At 44.1% G+C, this 18359-nt stretch overlaps 1 long non-coding RNA gene across 1 annotated transcript; it reads right to left on the bottom strand.

Moving 5' to 3' along the window:
- Window positions 1–2884: 2884 nt before the first annotated feature.
- Window positions 2885–17371, bottom strand: LOC142584233 (uncharacterized). The gene is made up of 3 exons (XR_012828735.1): window positions 17325–17371; window positions 8605–8672; window positions 2885–3105 (listed from the first exon to the last, which is right to left on the bottom strand). It is a non-coding gene; the product is annotated as an uncharacterized LOC142584233 (long non-coding RNA).
- Window positions 17372–18359: the final 988 nt, after the last annotated feature.

Here is an 18359-nt window from a genome sequence, read left to right as displayed (position 1 = left end):
TTGCCAGTTTCAGGCGCCGGTCTCGTGCAGCCTGGGTTACACTAAACGTCATCGCTCAGGATAAGGCAGCTAAGAAAATTGACAACATAAGCGAACTTGCCCATGGGTCTACTACGCGAGTAAATCCCAAATGACGCCAGGAAACCAAGCTTCACGCTTCTAATGCTCAGAAATTTATACGAGAGTGCTGACAATGTTCCCGCACACTTTTTTTGTTGTACCGGTATTTTTGCATAAAGTAAGATTGCCCATTGTAAAGCAAGAGGTGCACAGTTGCGCACAGGTGTTCTGAGTTCATGAACGTGAATTCTGCCAAGAATACCTGTCCAAGCAATCGCACCTGGTACATAAGAATAATATTGCACCATGAATATACTGGCGGCATTGTTTAATGGCCCCAAATTGTAAGAAATAGACCAACGTAATATTCGTGACCTTGTTTTCAATCCAGTGTTCAGATGGTAACCCCCGAATGTGGAAGAACTTGATCAATTCTGTGCGTAATTCACGAAGCTACGTGAATGAAGCAACCAATAAATAAATAATCTCCTGTGGCTAACGCAAAGGAGCGGTTTAGAGCCCTTCTCCAAGATTTTGTAGCTGAGCGAACACGTGTTTAATAAAAATGCTCCTTTACAAGTTAATAGCAATACTTCGGATTAAACGCTTTTTGAAAGCGTAACTGATATAGAAGAATACCGTCAGCCACATCCACCTGACTGTTTGTTGTCATTGAGATATCGCCAGCATTGGTGCCACTCGATGAGCATATTGAGTGCAAACGACTCTCCATATTTATGGACATTCTGTTCCCGAATGCAAGCAGTTAAAAGTTCAAGTGGCAACGTAGCAACGGATGTGCGCTGCCAAAAGCTTGCTTGGTCACAGAAACGATGCGCGATTCAATTATAGTGCATATTTAGGGTATTAATGTGCTCGACACATTGCGCGGCCTCCGACGGAAGCATGACAACGAAAGTGAACCACTAAACAGCTTGTCGCTCGACCGTGCCGGTCAAGTGCGGTAATACTGACGCCACAGCACTTCCTTTTTGGTCTGTTACTGTTTCAGAAAGAGAGAACGCTATAAATGCCGTGTCATTCGTTCTTAAGTCATGAATTTAAATATGGCTTTATATGATCTCTACACGTGTTTCCAAGAGTAGGTGTAAGACGGAAAGTGTTCGCTCACACCTATAAACAATCACACACACACACACACTAACGCCTCGTATGCAAAGGCACAAGTACACACACTCACCCTCGCGCCAACACACTCTCTGCCTCGCATACACACAGGCACGCAGACGAATTTATCTTCTGTGCTTCGCGTGCGGGCAGGCACCCAGCAGAAAATACGCACGCATAGGTATCCATACGCGCACAAACACGTACACATTTGTCCGTGCGCATGTATGCTCAAACACGAACACTTTCGCACATGTACGCTTTCACACGCGCCCATGTATGCATCACAAGCTCACGAAGCGCGCACGTACACGCAAATGCAGGCACGCACTCGCGTGCATGTAATGCAAATATGGAGCCACTCGCACGCCCACACGCTCTTTTTCCCACTCGCATACAGAAACACATACTCACAGAACGAGATCCTCTGTCCCTCGCACACACAGTGACTCTCAGTCGTACGTGCGCGCACACAGATACTAACACACATTATCTATCGCTCCACCACAAAGTCTCTCTCGCTCAAATGCACACAGAGTCTCTCTATCTCCTTCGCACGCACACAGTCACACACTCGCTCCCTCATGCACAAACTCTCTTTCTCCCTCGCACGTACACATAATCTCACTGTCTACCTTACATGCACACACACACACAGACATGCATGCGCACACAAACATGCCGACATTTTTTCGCAGGCATGCATGCCGAAACAGGAACACACACTGGCACACGTACACATTCACACGCTCTTAAGCCTACACCGCAAACGCACGCATACGTGCAATACAGGCGCGTACTCGCGCCCGCACACGGAAATGCAGGCATGCACACACGCCTCGAACGCTCACACACGCATACTCGCACTCGCGCGCTTACAAACGCCAATACAGAGGCGTGCGCCCGCTTACAAATACACGTGAACACACGTGCAGAGAATAAAACACAGGCACGATCAAGACGTGCCCACGCATTGCTGCCTCGGCTGCCTCTAAAAAACCTGCGCATGTAAACAGACGCATAACCCTCCCTCTGCCATTACCGGTCTTACTTCAGCTATAATAACTAGCTCCAAGGAAAAAAATTTGGTGCTTCTGATCAATGTGGCCCTCTGCAGGGAGGGTGCTCAACGATTTGCTCCTCTCATGTGAATTCATCGCTCATCCCTGACCAAAAAACCACTTTAACGCACCACCAATATTCCGACTATAAGTTTCATGAATGAATATCCTGATACAAAAAATTGTCCTCGCTTTGTAGTCAGTTCGAACTTTTTAATCCTTGGCCTATACTGTAAAAATTAACTTAGGCAAATTGCAATTGACTTACACTTGTGTATTGCAGTGAGGTTTTGAAGGCGAATGTCCACAATTCTTGGACGTGATTACTATGGAGCTTCGAAGGTGCCTTCTTCTGTGGTTCTCTAGCTCAATGTTGCAATAAGAGAACAAATAGCGCGCATATACTTGATTATATACCTATATGAAGACGGCGAAAATTCGCTTTGAGTATAACTGCTGTTAGATGAAAATAACAAAATGAAAATCCGCTGTATCATTTGTAAGAAAGCAAGACTCATTTGAAATGCGACGAAGGAGGAGACTATGAACTCCATGCGTAGAAGCGCTTAAGAGCGACTACATGAAAGCAAAATAAAAAAGTGGCATTCGGCACCAAAGAGAAAGTTTAACTCCAACGATGTCTAGTTTATTCATGTCAGGCCATTTGTTGTTTCATTCATTTTCTTCCGCCACGAAGCATGCGTCGCCAATGGAACGCAGATCGCCCACACTGTATCACGAAGACTGATGCTTGGCTACTCGACGTTTTCTTCATTTCGTCCCATTGTCTTTCCAATACTTTCAAGGATGAAAGGTGGGATTGCGCCAACTTCGTTTGGGGTCATAATCAGTGCAGCTGCAAAGGAAAAAATTACAAGTGGTGGTTCGCTTGTATGATACAAAAGGGGAGAAGAAATAAAGAGGAAACACTGAAATATTTATATATGCCTGGATATTTAGAGCCATCGTCTTACAACTGTTACAGTTGAAATTAGAAGAGAGGGTATTCATTCAGTCTCAATTTAAACTCTCCAGTTGTGCGAAGATAGAACATCAACTTGTAAAGACAGCTCCTAGAACATGTCCCCTTGTCAATGGTGTCATGTGCTCCGAAACACAAATGCACGGTGTGACAAATCGTAGTCAATAAAGAACATGAAAGCGGTTTACAAGGAGCAAGGAAAACATATCTTCTTTTAATCTTATGTGATGGCGGTCTCTCTCGCTTGAGGATTCCCCTGTTGCACGATCGCCAATAAGAAGAAATAAAAGCTCTGCGGGGAAGGAACGCCTACAGACACAGTCACTAATTTTTGCCTGTTCCAACGTAACAACAGAGTTTTATACCAATACGTATAGCAGGGCGCACACTCGTGGACACCAAGCGTGCTCGGCTGCCGATTCCTGTCGCTGTCACCGCATGCAAGGCGCCTGAGTGAGCGCATGAATGTAAAGGCCTGTGTGCGTCAAGGTGATCGTTACTGTATTACAGCCGGCTGTGCGGCAGCTCGCGATATCTTAGTAAAACAGGTTACATTTTTTCGTGTGTCTGATCTGTCCTGCTTTACCCAACTGAGGGGCACACAGGAAGCTGTAGCAATAATATATAATCAAGTGCATAACTGCATAGGTATGACAATTGGCTTGCGCCAGGCTAATGATTTATATATGCAATGTGTATTGAATAGCGTATGTTTGCTTAGACATTGCATGTTCATTAGTTATTGTTATTGCAACCAGTTTAAGCTAAAGTTGAATATTTTCACAATAGGCTTACAACTTTACTGAATTTCAAATAAACGAACCATACCTAAAGGAAGACCTTAAGCTATTGCAACTGAATCATGCAAAGCATGCAGCCAAAAGGCTCCTGGGAGCGTCAAATTGATTCTTTTTACGAACTCCCTTGTTTGACTGCCATAAAGCAAATTAATATTGATTTCACATAAAATACAAAAAATGCATGCTGAGGTTTTTATTTGAGAGCCCTCCAAATGTTTTAAATGCATTACATTTATACCAAACTGCAGGAAAGATAGTGAACATCTCAGCTGTGCATTGCAATGGAGGGAATGTGACACCGGGAAGTGCCATTCTTCTTGGCAATCTTAGGCCACTGTAATTTTTGTTCCCTTTGTTCCTATATGCGGGCAGGGTGAGAGTGGGCACGGCAGCATCGCAAGGAAGCAGCCTTCAAGTCGTTCCTGTTTATTCTACAGATATGCTTCTTTCTCTTTTCCATGGGCCCAACACCGGTGTGCTACGAGCTACAACAAACGCCTCGAGCTGATTTTATCGGCGACAGGGATCTGCTCATGCACCCAGCCTCCGTCGACGAAAGCTACCGGCCCTTCCATGATGGCGCTGCTGTTACATCAACAGATGTGCTGGGATCACCGATGACGACAGCATGGAGCGAGCCTGTAAAGGACAGCGCGTATGGCAAATCTGGCAGTGGGCACGGCAGCATCGCAAAGATGTAACCTTCAAATCTGTTCCTGTTTATTCTACAGCTGATTTATTCTACGCCAGAAGCTATGACAAGTCATTTCGTAGTAACGGTATTTGCCTAATTCTGCTGTGGTGCCCATGTTTGCTTCCCGAACTACTTTGCAAACTCTTTGTTTTCTTCCGCATGTTGTTTCTACTGGGTGGAGACGTTGAGTTAAACCCATGCCAAAACATAGATGGCATAGCAGAGCAGTGAAAGCTATTCGCAGGGGATATTAAATAAATTAACAAAAAAAATATGTAAGAAACAGTAGACTTACCGCAATTGCCAAGAAACTTGAAAACATAACTGGCATTGAAAAACAGATCTCAGAGAACAATAAACGATAATCTAACTTAGAAAAAAAATTGATTGGCTATGGAAAAGAAAGTAGAGGATCTGGAAAACCGGAGCCATCGGTCCAACCTTGTCAAATACGGTGTTGAAGAACAACAAAAGGAATAAGTGGACATGCTTCTTGAATTGGCAGAAAGTAAGGTTTTAGATGGTATACTTCAGAACACAACCAAGGGAATAGAATTAATGCACCGGGTAGGTAAAAAGAAGCAAACTGATACTTGTAGATGAAGACCCATAGCCTTTAAACTACTCGACTACGAAGACAAAATTTCAATCCTCCAGCATTTCACGATGCTCAAGGGCTCAGGTGTTGATATCAGTGAAGATTTCTTTCGTAGTATTCGAGAAATAAGTAAAAAGCAGCGGGGTCGCACGAAAGATTAACGGGATAGTCAGGAAAAGGCGTCGCTAGTCTACGATAACTTGCGTATAAATGGTAAACTTTTTGCTTGGGATCGTGACCATAAACATTTATATTCAGTCCAAAAAACGAAGCAAAAGACGCTTTAAAAAAGAGAGTCATTCGAAGTCGACAGAAGTACCCCTGTTGAATGTGAAAGCACGAAGTCTTCAAAATAAAATAGACTAATTCAAGCTCTTGTTTTTGAAAATAAACCTGATATTATTGCTGTCACAGAAACATGGGCTCATTCGGATAACTTAGACCACGAAGTCTTGCCACTGGCCTAAGTTATTGTGCGCCGAGATAGGGGAACTAGAGGCGGGGGTGCCGCACTTTTCTTTAAGAATGAACTAACAATGCACTATTTTGCCAGATAAGCCAGAAATTGAAGCCAGGTGGTGTGGGGCAAAATACAGCTGCAGAAAGGACACATATTTATAGTATCTTAGCTACAGACCACTTAACGCTGAGACAAGCTACCTAGAACTTCATCTGGACTATATGCATCATCACTTGTTTAATGGCAAAATGATCTTGGCTAGTGATCTTAACCTGCCTGAAATGGTGTGGTCGTCAGGAAAATGCGAGGTGCTGCAAATGACGTCATATTGGACAAGTTGTTCAACTTTGAGCTCAACCAACTGGTACTCGTACCAACACGTATCCAGGGCAAATTTAGTTCTATTCTAGACGTTGTTCCTCTTAGTGACCATTTCCTGAACGACCAGACAGGCAGTGAAATCTTAGACGGCATATCCGATCACAACTTAGTCCTATGCACACTGTCTCTACCTGGTCTTGTACGACACACCGGCCCTGTAAACAAGTTCTTGCATTCAACAACTTACAACAAACTTACACGAAGTTATAATCCATGGATCACCCGCGAAGTAATTCACGTTAAACATAAAATTAGTTAGCTGAGGAAAACTAGGAGGTCTGGTTTAGCCGGTAATTACAGCGCACAGATTTCCGCGTTAACTAAAACATTGAAAAAGAAGGTAGGCGTTTCCATATTGCACTAGTATGGTAACACTCTATCCTAGTTCATGGAAACATCCCGAGCAAAATTTTGTCATTATTTAAATCGTAAACATAGTGATAGAAAGGCTTCTCCTTGAATAGAAACAAAAGATAAGGCGGATCAATTGAATCGCTACCTCCAGTCGAATTTTACAATCGATAATGGACCAGTGAGACATTCTCCGATTATAACATCCAGCAACATTAATTACTAGACATCGCACAAATAAAGGGCAGTGCTATACTGTGTCTGATATTAAACCTTGATGAAAAAAGAGCTGTGACCTAGACGGAATACCGGACGCATTTCTCAAATGGTATGCGGAGCCAGTTAGTAAGTTCAAACGGTTAATATTCAGAAAGCCTATCCACGATTTACACATTCCTTCTGAATGGAAAGTCGCAAAAATAATCCCAGTGCATGAATCGGGTGACAAGACGATCCCACCAAACTACACGCCAATTTCCTTGACGTGTACCAGGCGTAAAATACTCGAACTCATTGTCCACAAATTCATCACAAAGATTGCCGAAGAAAAGAATCCGCTACACCCCAAGCAGCACGGATTTCGGAGAAGTCTGTCGACCGTAACGCAACTCGTCGAGATAGTGCACGACTTGGCCCAATGCATTAACGAATACTCTCAAATTCACATAATTTTTATTGATTTCCTAAAGGCATTTCATCAGGTTTCCAACGAAAGGCTAGTTTTCCAGCTGGTCCGCAAACTAGGGGAGGGGCCAATGACTGGATGGATATCAAGACATTTGTCCGGCCACCAACAATTTGTGCAATGCAATGAGCACGTTTCTGACACGATAAATGTCACATCCGGTGTGCCCAAGGGATCCGTCTTGGTACCGATGATTTTTCTATTGTTTATAAATGATCTGGCGGTGAACATTAACGTAAATATTAGGCTATTTGCAGACGACGGCATACTGTATAAAGAGGTTAAAAGCTACAGTGACGAATACCCTGAATCAAGTTGAAAGTTGGTGCTCTAACTGACAAATGGTGATCAATTCAGACAAGTTGCGATGTCAATTAGAAAAAGAAAACAAGCTTAGGCCTTCCTTATGGATTTAATAACGTCACGCTCCGAAATGTAAGCCGGTACAAATATCTTGATGTAATAATAACTTCTGATTGCCGTTGGGCAGTTCAAACGGAAGCTATAACCTCGAAAGCAATAAAAAATTGTTTTTCCTCAAGCGGATGCTGCTGCACGCTTACCATGACACTAAGCTTTTAGGGTACACCACATCTGTCGGACCGATGCTCGAATGCGCAAATATAATCTGGATCCTCTTCACAAGTAGCGGTATCAGCATGCGTGAAAGTGTGCAGCGCAAAGCGAATACATTTATTTTTAACCGCTATCGACGCCTTCATTTCCCGACAGAATGGCTACGCCGTGTAGGTTTGGCCTCACTCCAAAGTGGAGCTAAAATTCACCGCCTGAAGTTTTATAGATCCTACTTCACAACTATTTTGATAGACCACGCAAGATACGTCGAAACTAACTAAACAAGGCACCTGCGTCATACACATGATCTGACATACCAAGAAAAGTTTTTGCAATAACAATATATTCTATTATTCTTTTCTCCCTAGATGCACTCGGGAATGGAATACTCTTGACCGACTTGTAGTCAAACAGCAAAGAATTGATGATTTACTTTAGATGTTACATGACTCACTTAATACGTACTTTTCCGCCTGATGTCATTTATTTGTATTCTCCATATGATTATCTGTTTTTTTTATTGGCATGCTTGTCAATACTCGTATTCATTCTAACTGTTGTACGTATACTTTTTCTTCTTATTTTTACTTGTTTAGCATATATTCTCCTGACAATTACTATTATTACTCCTTCTTCATGTACCTCACTAACGGAATAACCCAGTCAAAGGGTTGCCAGTATCTTGAAATAAGTAAATAAAAAATACATAAAAATAAATATCACCGCGAACTCATACAAAATGAAGCTTTTCTACAACAAATTTCGCAAACCCTGTCTCCATTTTCTTTGGAGTGGGCATTGACCCCCGTCAAGTTGAGGTAATCTTACCGAGTGTGGCAGCAACAACCACGAAGAGGCATTTCCCAAACAAGCCTTCCATGTCTTCGACTAGAGAGCTGGACAGAAAAAAAAGTATGGATATCTTTTTAATATTATTCTTGCGCAAATAACAGACTCATGTTTCAGAAGTACCTTTCTGTACTCCTCTGCTTTCGCATTTGAATTTAGGTTGTAAAAGATATGGCAAACTCTTAATTATTTCGAAATTGCGAATGAATCCTGTTGCTAGCATTTGTGAAATTGCAACAGAAAATATGAACTCTTCGCGAAGCGTTCTAAAAATTTCGCAAAAAACAATTAAAAACAAGCATGATATACTTATAATGAGCCGACGCGGTTACAAAAATTAGGCTGCATATTCGAAGTCTATTACAACTGTTTATACCACGAGTGATATAATTGCAGCTGTAAGTTATCTGATGAATAGATTGCAAGAGCTTACCTCAAGTCATTTTGTAAAATACAACATGAATGTTCGGCATTTAGATTATATGCATCATATGATGATATGCAAGGTTATATGCATTATTTGTGCGTTTTGCGCCCCAGACTTCAAATGTTTGAACCCTCCAAATCGAATCGGGCTAAACAATTCTTTTTTGCTTTGAACATCTAGGTAAACAAGGTTAACGCCATTCTATGTTTATTGAAGACAAAATCAAATTATCCCATGGCAATATATTCTAAAGACCACCCTATGAACGCGTGCATATAACACATTCCTATTTCGTTATGGCAATAGAAGAAAAAGCAACGTTTCGCCCAGAAGCCTTACCAATGATTACAGTGAAACATGGTGACCTTTTTTTCCCGAGATTCCTCTCCACGTGAACTTTAGCCTATTCTAAAGCTAAACTCAGTTTTAAATCTCTCATCCAAGCGTCTTGGATGCAGTTGCCAAATCTAATGTTCAGCAGTCTAATCTAATGATACTCGTTTATGGGTAGCGCTTGGTGTATGATGCTAGTTACTCATCTACTCGTAGCACATCTTTCGCCGAGTTATGAAGCTCATAGAGAGGGGACAAGTTTCTGCTGTGTTTTCACGGATACTGCTTCACTGGCAGCCGTGCCGGGCGCAGGTGAAGCCAGGGAAGTGTGGCGTCGTGCGGTTTCGTGCGGCAGCTTGTCCCGCTTTTAGGCCCATGCTGCGCTTAGTGGCGCACTTGCTTCTGAAATATTGGGGCCGTTATGTTAGGTATGGGTTGTTGCTACGCTGGATTGTGCCACACTGCGTTCCTATCATGGCGTTAACGGGTGCTCTCCCCCCCCCCCACGTTCTTCTGAAGCGGTTGCCCTTGTGACTCATAACCTGCAAAGCTCCACGAACCACCGACACCTCCCCGTGGGTCGAACTGAGGAATCCGGTTACGCGCCGCACCAACACTGCTGCAGCGACAAAAAATAATCTGACGCGGATGACGTCAGCACATGTCCTGCCTCGTTCCTGCCGACAATGGATCGCCAAAGGGCTTTAAGTGAGAAGCGGCCCATTCTAAAGAGAGAGTCGGTAGCAGCCGCCCCGTCAGTACGGTGTGCCCTTCGGCACCGATAACTGTAGACTATTACTTGCTGTACCTACAGAAATTCTATAGAGATTTTCGTCTCGTGGCCGTATGTTCCGAGGGTCCGTCTCTCTTGCTCGACCTAGAGTAGCGATACCGGCAAAGACATTTCAACTAGTCCGAACCCGTTATCGATAGTTGTTTTTCCCATAGATAGTGTGTTTACTCAATTTCGAGCATTTCGAATGCTCGCCACTAACATTATCGAGGTGGTGGGGACGGCATTGTACAATTCATGTCTACTGAATACACTGCTATGTCCTGCTCGCATATTGTCTGCCATCAAGCAGATTGATTACAGGAAGAACAAATGACGCAGAACACCCATGTACTGGAAATGTCGCTGCAAAGTAATGAAGTACCAGCTTCAGCGACAAGGCAGCTTACTTCCAGGCGTTTCAGTTGATGCCGCCTTGTACGCTGTACATCTTCCTAAAGAAAACGTCAGTGCTTTTAATGCCAGACAACAGCGTCGATCGCTTTCTTCGCAGGGAGATTGCGCATAGATTTTCGCGTCCTATCTCACCGAAGTGTCTGTGCACTCATTTGCGTTGGGACGCCTGCTGCTGATGTTTGCGTTTGACAGAAAAAATCTGTCACCCATCCATCTCGCAAGCTAAGAAAACAAAGTTTGCTCTTGTTGACTGCCTACTAATTCTCGAAAACACGAAACAACGCTACGTGAAGCTTTTAAAAACACCATTTTGAAAACCTACTAACCATGCCAAATATCAACTGCAGGAGTTGAGGATGATTCAGAAATACTTTGTCCTGAATTCTATATCCAGGTCAGAAAAAGTTCTTTCAGTAGACGCATGTCAGAAAACGGCTGGAGAGAGACATCATTGTCGATGTTTAGAACAAGAATAAGAAACGGTCTTACATTTCAGCAAGGTAAGCAAAGCGCCCCATGGTGAAACAAAAGAACCGCAAGGATGCAAATTTTTTTCATCTCCGTTTCTTTATTCCAAAGCTTTAGGTAGCAATTTGAAGGAGCTAAGGTTATGTATGTGAACAAGCAGTCCAAGAGCCCTTAAGGAAGCATGAGTTCATTCCTCCTTTATATGCAATATTTGTCACTGTGTGTGCACTCCCTCGCCCAATTTCTGCTCAGCGTTCATGCACGTAAATGCATGTAATGACTCCACTAGGAATTGAAGCAAATCCCTTATGATTTCTTCAGCTAACACTGGCGAGCGTATCAATTGGAGCTTCCTGAGTGAAAATATGTCGCAAAGAATAATTATTAAGTCCTCTATGTTTTACAACGCGAAACAAGTTTCTCTCTATACAGAACACCCTTACAAAAACTACGACAACACGGTCCTGTACATATCCATCACTATTATGCCGTATACATGTAAGGCATACATTTCTAACCCACGAATGTGCAATACCCTGCACATAGTTATCTCTTCTTCATCGTAACGGCAGCGATGACCATTCAAGCTTGGGAATCTGGAACTGTATTTTCGTAGCCTACTCGAGAGTTGTCCCACAAATATGTCCTCCAATGGGGGGGGGGGGGAGGGTCTCTGGAATCCGATGTAGCAAGTTCTCTTAGTATGTAATTTGTGCGAGACGTTAGTCTGCACTTGGGAACAGTAGAAATAAATTGTTGCTCTGAATGTCTTAAAAGATTCCATTTATAGCTCATGTGACCTGTTTTTAACAGTGCCTGAAGCCTGACATTAAAAATGCGGAACACCCCCAGTATGCATTTAATTACATACTTACAAATTCACTTAAGAATAAACTGTTGTATTTTCAGACATAGATATTTGCCGAATTATACCTGACTTGCTGAAAAACGAGTGTCTTTCGTTTAATTATTGTTTTAAGCGATTCTTATTTTGTACTTGAAACACAAGAAATGGTTTCTGTAGCAAAATAGTTTGTGGTTTTACCCTAATGGCGAAACATTGGTGGTGTCAGCATGGCTTCACATTCCACATGAACTCATCCGACGGCGTTCTCAATATATAGGGGTGCGATAAGTTGGAGCGAAGTAGTTCCCAGGGCAACAATGATGGATATAGGAAGCTGCATGATAGCGGCTGCACACGTCTGCGAACGCTGCCGTGATGACAAGCGCTGCCAGCAATGTTCGAGTCTTCACACCGCATTTGTGAAGGAGATGGGACTGACGGGAACCGGTCGGCGCCATTCACCGTCGATTGAAATTCTACAAAACGTTTCATTTACGTTTACTGCACGGTTCGCTCAGACCAGTCCACAGCGGAGCATCACAGCAAATAAAAATTAATTCTGCAGTTTTATGGGCCCAACGAACCTTATAGATATGAAGCACAGCGTAGTGTGGAACACCGAATGAACGTGCTCCCAGTCTACGCTACAAGGGCGTAAGCGCATTTAGCCCTCATTGAAATGCGGCCGCAGTGCCAGGATTTGATAGCCGCCCGTCATTCATTCCAGCGCACCACCAAAGCAACTACAGCACTAAGGCGGTAAGGAAATTGGGAAGAAAGCAATATTGCGTTGCGTGCTCGCTAATCTCATGCCAACGCCCAAAAGCACAGCGCTGTGTGGGCTACAACTGATGGAAGCATTGACGGCTTTGTCCACTTCGCTGTTTTATTACGATAACAATTATATGCACACTCCAAGCGAATGTACGCTGGCGTCGCCGGCCTGAGGTTGTGTATATATCTGAGAATTAGTCGGCTATATGCCTTGCCATGATTTCAGACATGTGCTACCGGTGAGTTATATTGCCACACCATTCTAAACCCACACACCCACACCACACCAGCCTCTAAACGTGGACATCTTCCTCAGACCACTGGCCTCTTCATCACCGTAAATACGGGTCTGTGGCACTACCCCTTGCTGCAAAAACGCCATTCCAGAGCAGCTAAAGGGGGGGGAGGCTTGGAAGCAGTGTAGTACGCCTTGAGTTCACTGATGGGCACGACATCACTGGATGCCAGAGAATAGGCTGAGGTCGAACTTAAAGGAGAAGTTTTGTAAGTCACTAGCGTCACCTTGCGCTGCAAACAGTAGGGTTCCGTGTATTGCGAAGCGAGCTTCCCTGAAATTGTGGCATGAAGAGAGGGCGACCACAGGAGCACTAGAGCACCAGACAAAAACTTTGCGCCGGTATGTGCGTGTTGTACAGATGCTACTGAGTGGTATGCAAGGCCGTCAATCGAGTACGGTAAAGTCTACGTGCATGGTCAGCGAGGATGATGGAATCGCGTGCGTTCTCGTTAGATGAGGTTTCAGCTGGAGGAAGCGCATTATAGTAGGGGAAGGTCGACTTAAGACCGCACAATACATAAAATGGGGAAAATCGGGCGGTGTCGTGCCGGGAAGAATTGTACGCAAATATAACGCAAGAGGGTAATGTCCCTGTCCCGGTAGTCCTTGGAAGAGTACAGGGACAGCATGTCGATGAGGCTATGGTTTAACCACTCTGTCAGTCTATTGGTTTAAGGATGGTGTGAAGTCAGCTTGTGTAAATTGGAACAGCAGCGAACGATGTCGTTGATAACTTTCGACAAGAAGTTAGGGCGACGGTCACTTATCAGCTGTTTCGGGAAGCCATGAAGCCATATAAAGTGACTCAAGAGAAGGTCTGCGATGTCAGGGATGTAACTGGTCGGGCGAACTCCCGTGAGGGCGTATCGGGTGGCGTAATCGGCCGCAAACACTACCCATTCATTACCAGAAGATGATGTCAGAATGAGAAAGGCTATGAGGAAGTCTGATGCAACACGAAAGAATGGTTCCACAAGGGCGGTGATGAGCTGACGATGACCGACTGATAGCACCTGAGGCGTATTCCGGCGCTGGCAATAATCACAGGCAGCAACATAGTGTCGGACGGCGCGAGCAAGACCGGGCCAACAGAAGCGGTGGCGGACGCTGTCCTATGCCTGAGTTACCCCAATGTTCCCTGCCTTGTGTCAGTCATGGAGCTAGAAGAGCGCGGTGCGTCGTCGATGTTTGGGAAGGCCAGAACGAGATTAGATACGGAGGCAAACAATTAGAAAATGCCGTTGGCGGTACTACTGTCGGCGTCGTTAGGCTCGTCGACCGGGTAGCGAGACAGGCAATCAGCGTCCTTATGGAGACGGCGAGAGAGAGAGAGAAACATAGGACAGCAGGGATGTTAACCAGTCAAGAGTCTGGTTGGCTACCCTACACTGGGGCAAGGGAGAAGGGGAAGACTGAGAAGGGAGAGAGAAGGTGTAGAGATGTGTAAGGACTGTGCCTGAGTTAAAACCACTCGCGCAAACCAGATGTTCCGAGAAAGCACATAAGTGCCTTTACTGCCTTCTGAGCCGATGATCGGTGGGGACGGTGCCCTAGTACTGTCTGTTCACACAGAAAACGATTATCTAATTTCCTCAATGTATTGATGATAGATTGTCTTTGTGCTTAAAATTGAGTACAATGGCTCATTAAGTAGTCAATGTTGTCCTCGCCTCGGCAAACATCACAAGCAGGACTGTCAGCCATTCCAATTAGTGCGGAGTAGGCACCCGTGAAGGCAAGTCCAAGCCACAATTCACACAGCGGAGACACTGCACTTTGATGCAGACTGGCCGGAGGTCTGAGTTCTATTGACGGGTGTAGTCTGTGAGGTTTGTGCGCCATGTATGTGCGGTATACCACTCTGCTAAGGAGATCTTGCGTGCTAGAATACAAAGTTGTCTCGTGGCGTAACTTATTGAGGAAAGAATGGAGACGCAGCGGTCTTCTTGGTTTGGTGTTCGAGCTACCTTATCTGCTTCATCATTTCCTATGGTACCGCAATTGTCTGGTATCCATTTAAAAGAGATATCATGGTCTTTTTCTCTTAAGTGATGGAACGTTACCACAATTTTGCAAGCCGAGATTTGTAGATAAGAAATTATGAATATTCTTAGAGGCGTAACGGCCAGCGACCATGTCAGCCTGTAGGATCTTTCAGTGAGTACAATCACCAAAGCGTGTCATGGACCATAACGGCTCAAAAAATTTGGTCCTATATGTATGTACGGAATTTCGCAACCGCCCAAACTTGGATTAGACACTGACACTCATTGATAGAATAGTGGGTCTCAGAGGATGAGAGGAGCCTGCTGTCGTAAGCAATAACAAGGTCGTTCCCGTGGTGGTGTTGTGCGAGTGCTGCGCCTATTCGGTGGACGCTGGCATCAGTACGGACCTTGGTACACGCAGAATCGAAATTCGGTAGAACGTGCGGCATTGCGAGAAGGTCTATAAGATGCGGTAACGCAGAGGCCTCTTAAGCCCCTTGCTTTATTCAAAAGATTGTTTTGTGGTTGTGCAATGGCCGCGAAATTTTTCACGAACCGCGGAAGTAGAAGCAAAGACCGATGAAGCTGTGCACATCCTTGATACATTTCTGCAACAGAGACGTGCCTACCAGCCTGCATTTCGGCTCGGTCCGGTTGCACTCAATTAACATGAACGAGATGTCCAAAGACGGTAAGCTAGTGACCTCCAAATTGACACTGATGCGTTGAGTTCTAGACCGGCTCGACGAGGAACGTCGAGAGCTGCTTAGAGGCGCCTGAGGGGTGTAGAGAATGTTGGGGAGATTACTATAACGACGTCCAAGTAGCAGATGCACGTACACCGCTCAAAACCGTGAAGAAGCAAGTCCATTATGTGTTCAAATGTGGCAGGAGCGTCACATAAACCGAACGGCATTACTTTGCATTAAAAAAGAACGTTGTGTGCTACAAGGTCACTCTTCTCGCGGTCTAGATCGTCCACGGCAGTCAGCCAGTAGCCTATTCGAAGGTGAATAGATAAAGAATTCTGAGAAGCAGGGATCCAGTCAAGGGCGTTGTAAATGCGGGTAGGGGATACACGTGCTCTTTTGTAGCCTTGTGAAGGTGTCGATAATCCAGACAAAACCACCATGAGCCATATTTCCTTTTCAGCATTACAACATGTGACGCCTTTGGACTACGGAAAAAGGACGACAGTTCAATAATGTTCTTGGCAAGCGTTGCGCGAACTTCTGCGTGAATAACTTGACGCTCCCCCAACGACACTCGATACGAGCGGCGATGAAGAGGATGGGCATTGCCGGTATTTATGGGACGATTAACAGCTGTAGTTTAGGCCAAAGGACGATTTTTCTGTCAAATATAGCGTGGTAAAAAGCAGAACTCGTTAGAGCTCACGTGCGCGCTTGATACATGTGGCGCAAAATCATTTTCCTTAAGTCGGCATTGGTACAAGTTGCAGACTTCGGTGGTAGAGGAGAGTCTGCTACATTGCCGCCTACTGCAATACATGCTACTGAGTGATCCTAGAATGAGCGAAGCTGGGCCTGAGACATCCCGCTTGGTAGCAAATCTGTGGTGAAGCCGAAATTGTCTACTGGTAGCCAGACGCTATTGCCCGTAACAAATAAAACTGTATGTGGTACTGTAATACCGTGTGTAAACAGGACGTCTTGCATGGGGGCCGCTATGTAGTGAGCATCGGGCACAGGTGGGGATGACACAAACTCAATGTAGGTCAGTACTGAAGGTGGCAACAGAACGAAGTATACAGAACTGAGGCGTCGGTGGTGGTTCTGCGCGATCTAGGACAGGCAGTTCAAGGCGGACAATATTGGCAAAACAGTCTATATGAGAGCGGAACACGCGGAGAGGAAGTCCAGGACGAGCAGGTCCGTATAAATATACGCAAAATTGCCGCGAGACTAGCCTATCGAGGCACTTTGGGCGTATTCACGGCCTTCTTAAAAGCTCGGAAAAACACCTTTATAAGCACGCATTCAGTAACAGAAAGTTGTATCGGGAGCATCTCATGTTGCTCGAGCATTTTCCCATTGACACTTTTCATATAATTTCAATCACCCGGAATATGATTCCATTTCATATTAATTGTCTAATTACAGAGAACGAAAAAGTATCCGCATCTCGAAGCGATGGAAAACAACATTACTTTGGCTGTGTCTAGCTACGTAGCAGTTGCGTGCTCTTAAGGTGGAACTCAATTTAATTACCCCGTAGCCCAATAATGCTAGAAGGATTAAAATTTATTATTTGTCGGTATACTCAGCTATATGAGATTATTCTTTCGATATACTGAAGGCTGAGGATATCTATGCTTAGTCTTATATCCAACTGTATATGTGCGCTTCTCTCACCTCTGGAATGGATGCAAAGAAGGCAGATGCGACGTTGGCCACGAGAGTCCAGGAGTGAGAAACGTTCTTACCACCGCTTTATATATCCGCTCTCAGACAACCCGTGCTCTATATACTGGACTAAAAAATAAGTACGATTCACATTTTTTCCTTGAAAAGTATAGAAAAGTTTAATTTGCTCTGATTCCACTTCAAACTTGACATTTCCATTAACCTATTTCCACGACCTCTTCAAAATTTCTCCAAACATGTCCATTGCACTCATGAACTGCTTGACAGAAAAATTTATTAACAACTCTTTTTTTGATACTGGTCTCTCGTGTACATAGGCTGATGGAATACTTCGACATCAAGCACTAGACAGCGCTCATACACCTGCTGTCATACCTAATAGCGCGGGAAGCGCTTTTTAGCCTCAGTATTTTTGCTTTACTGTTTATTAGTGGCATCTAAGTGGTTTTCACGCAGATATATATATATATATATATATATATATATATATATATATATTCAGCTCCAAGTATGCGTGGGTTTGTAGGGCTAATTTTAACAAACAATAAATATTTAGATCAGGTGGCATTCACCAACATTGCTTTATAATAGGGGGCCTATAACAAATTTACTTTCCGGATGGCACTTGAGGGACGTCTTCAACTTCTTGCGTAAACGATCACTTCTGAGTCATAAACTTTAACAAACTCAAGTAGCTTGCACCAGAAATAATAAATTTGCGGCTTGTAAAGTGAAGTTATCAGTAACATATAAAAAAACACCGAAGGCCCGTAAGAAATCCAGGAGTGACCAGATGACCGTACCAGTGCTGCTCCCCACTCCCCACAATTATAAGTTCTTCGCGATTATGCAGCTGTGTTGCAATCCAAAATTTAAACAGGACATAAAGGTCAAGCATTCTTAGCTTTTGCACTACTTTTTTCTAAGGGAACTTATGAAATGGTTTGCAAATTTTAGAAACGTAAAAATGAGGTTAACTCTTATTGACGCAAATGCATTAGTGAACCGACACAAAAGCATTAA

This window comes from Dermacentor variabilis, chromosome 6 (assembly GCF_050947875.1).
Source record: "Dermacentor variabilis isolate Ectoservices chromosome 6, ASM5094787v1, whole genome shotgun sequence".
Classification (NCBI taxonomy): domain Eukaryota; kingdom Metazoa; phylum Arthropoda; class Arachnida; order Ixodida; family Ixodidae; genus Dermacentor; species Dermacentor variabilis.
This window is presented reverse-complemented; position numbering and strand designations above follow the sequence as displayed.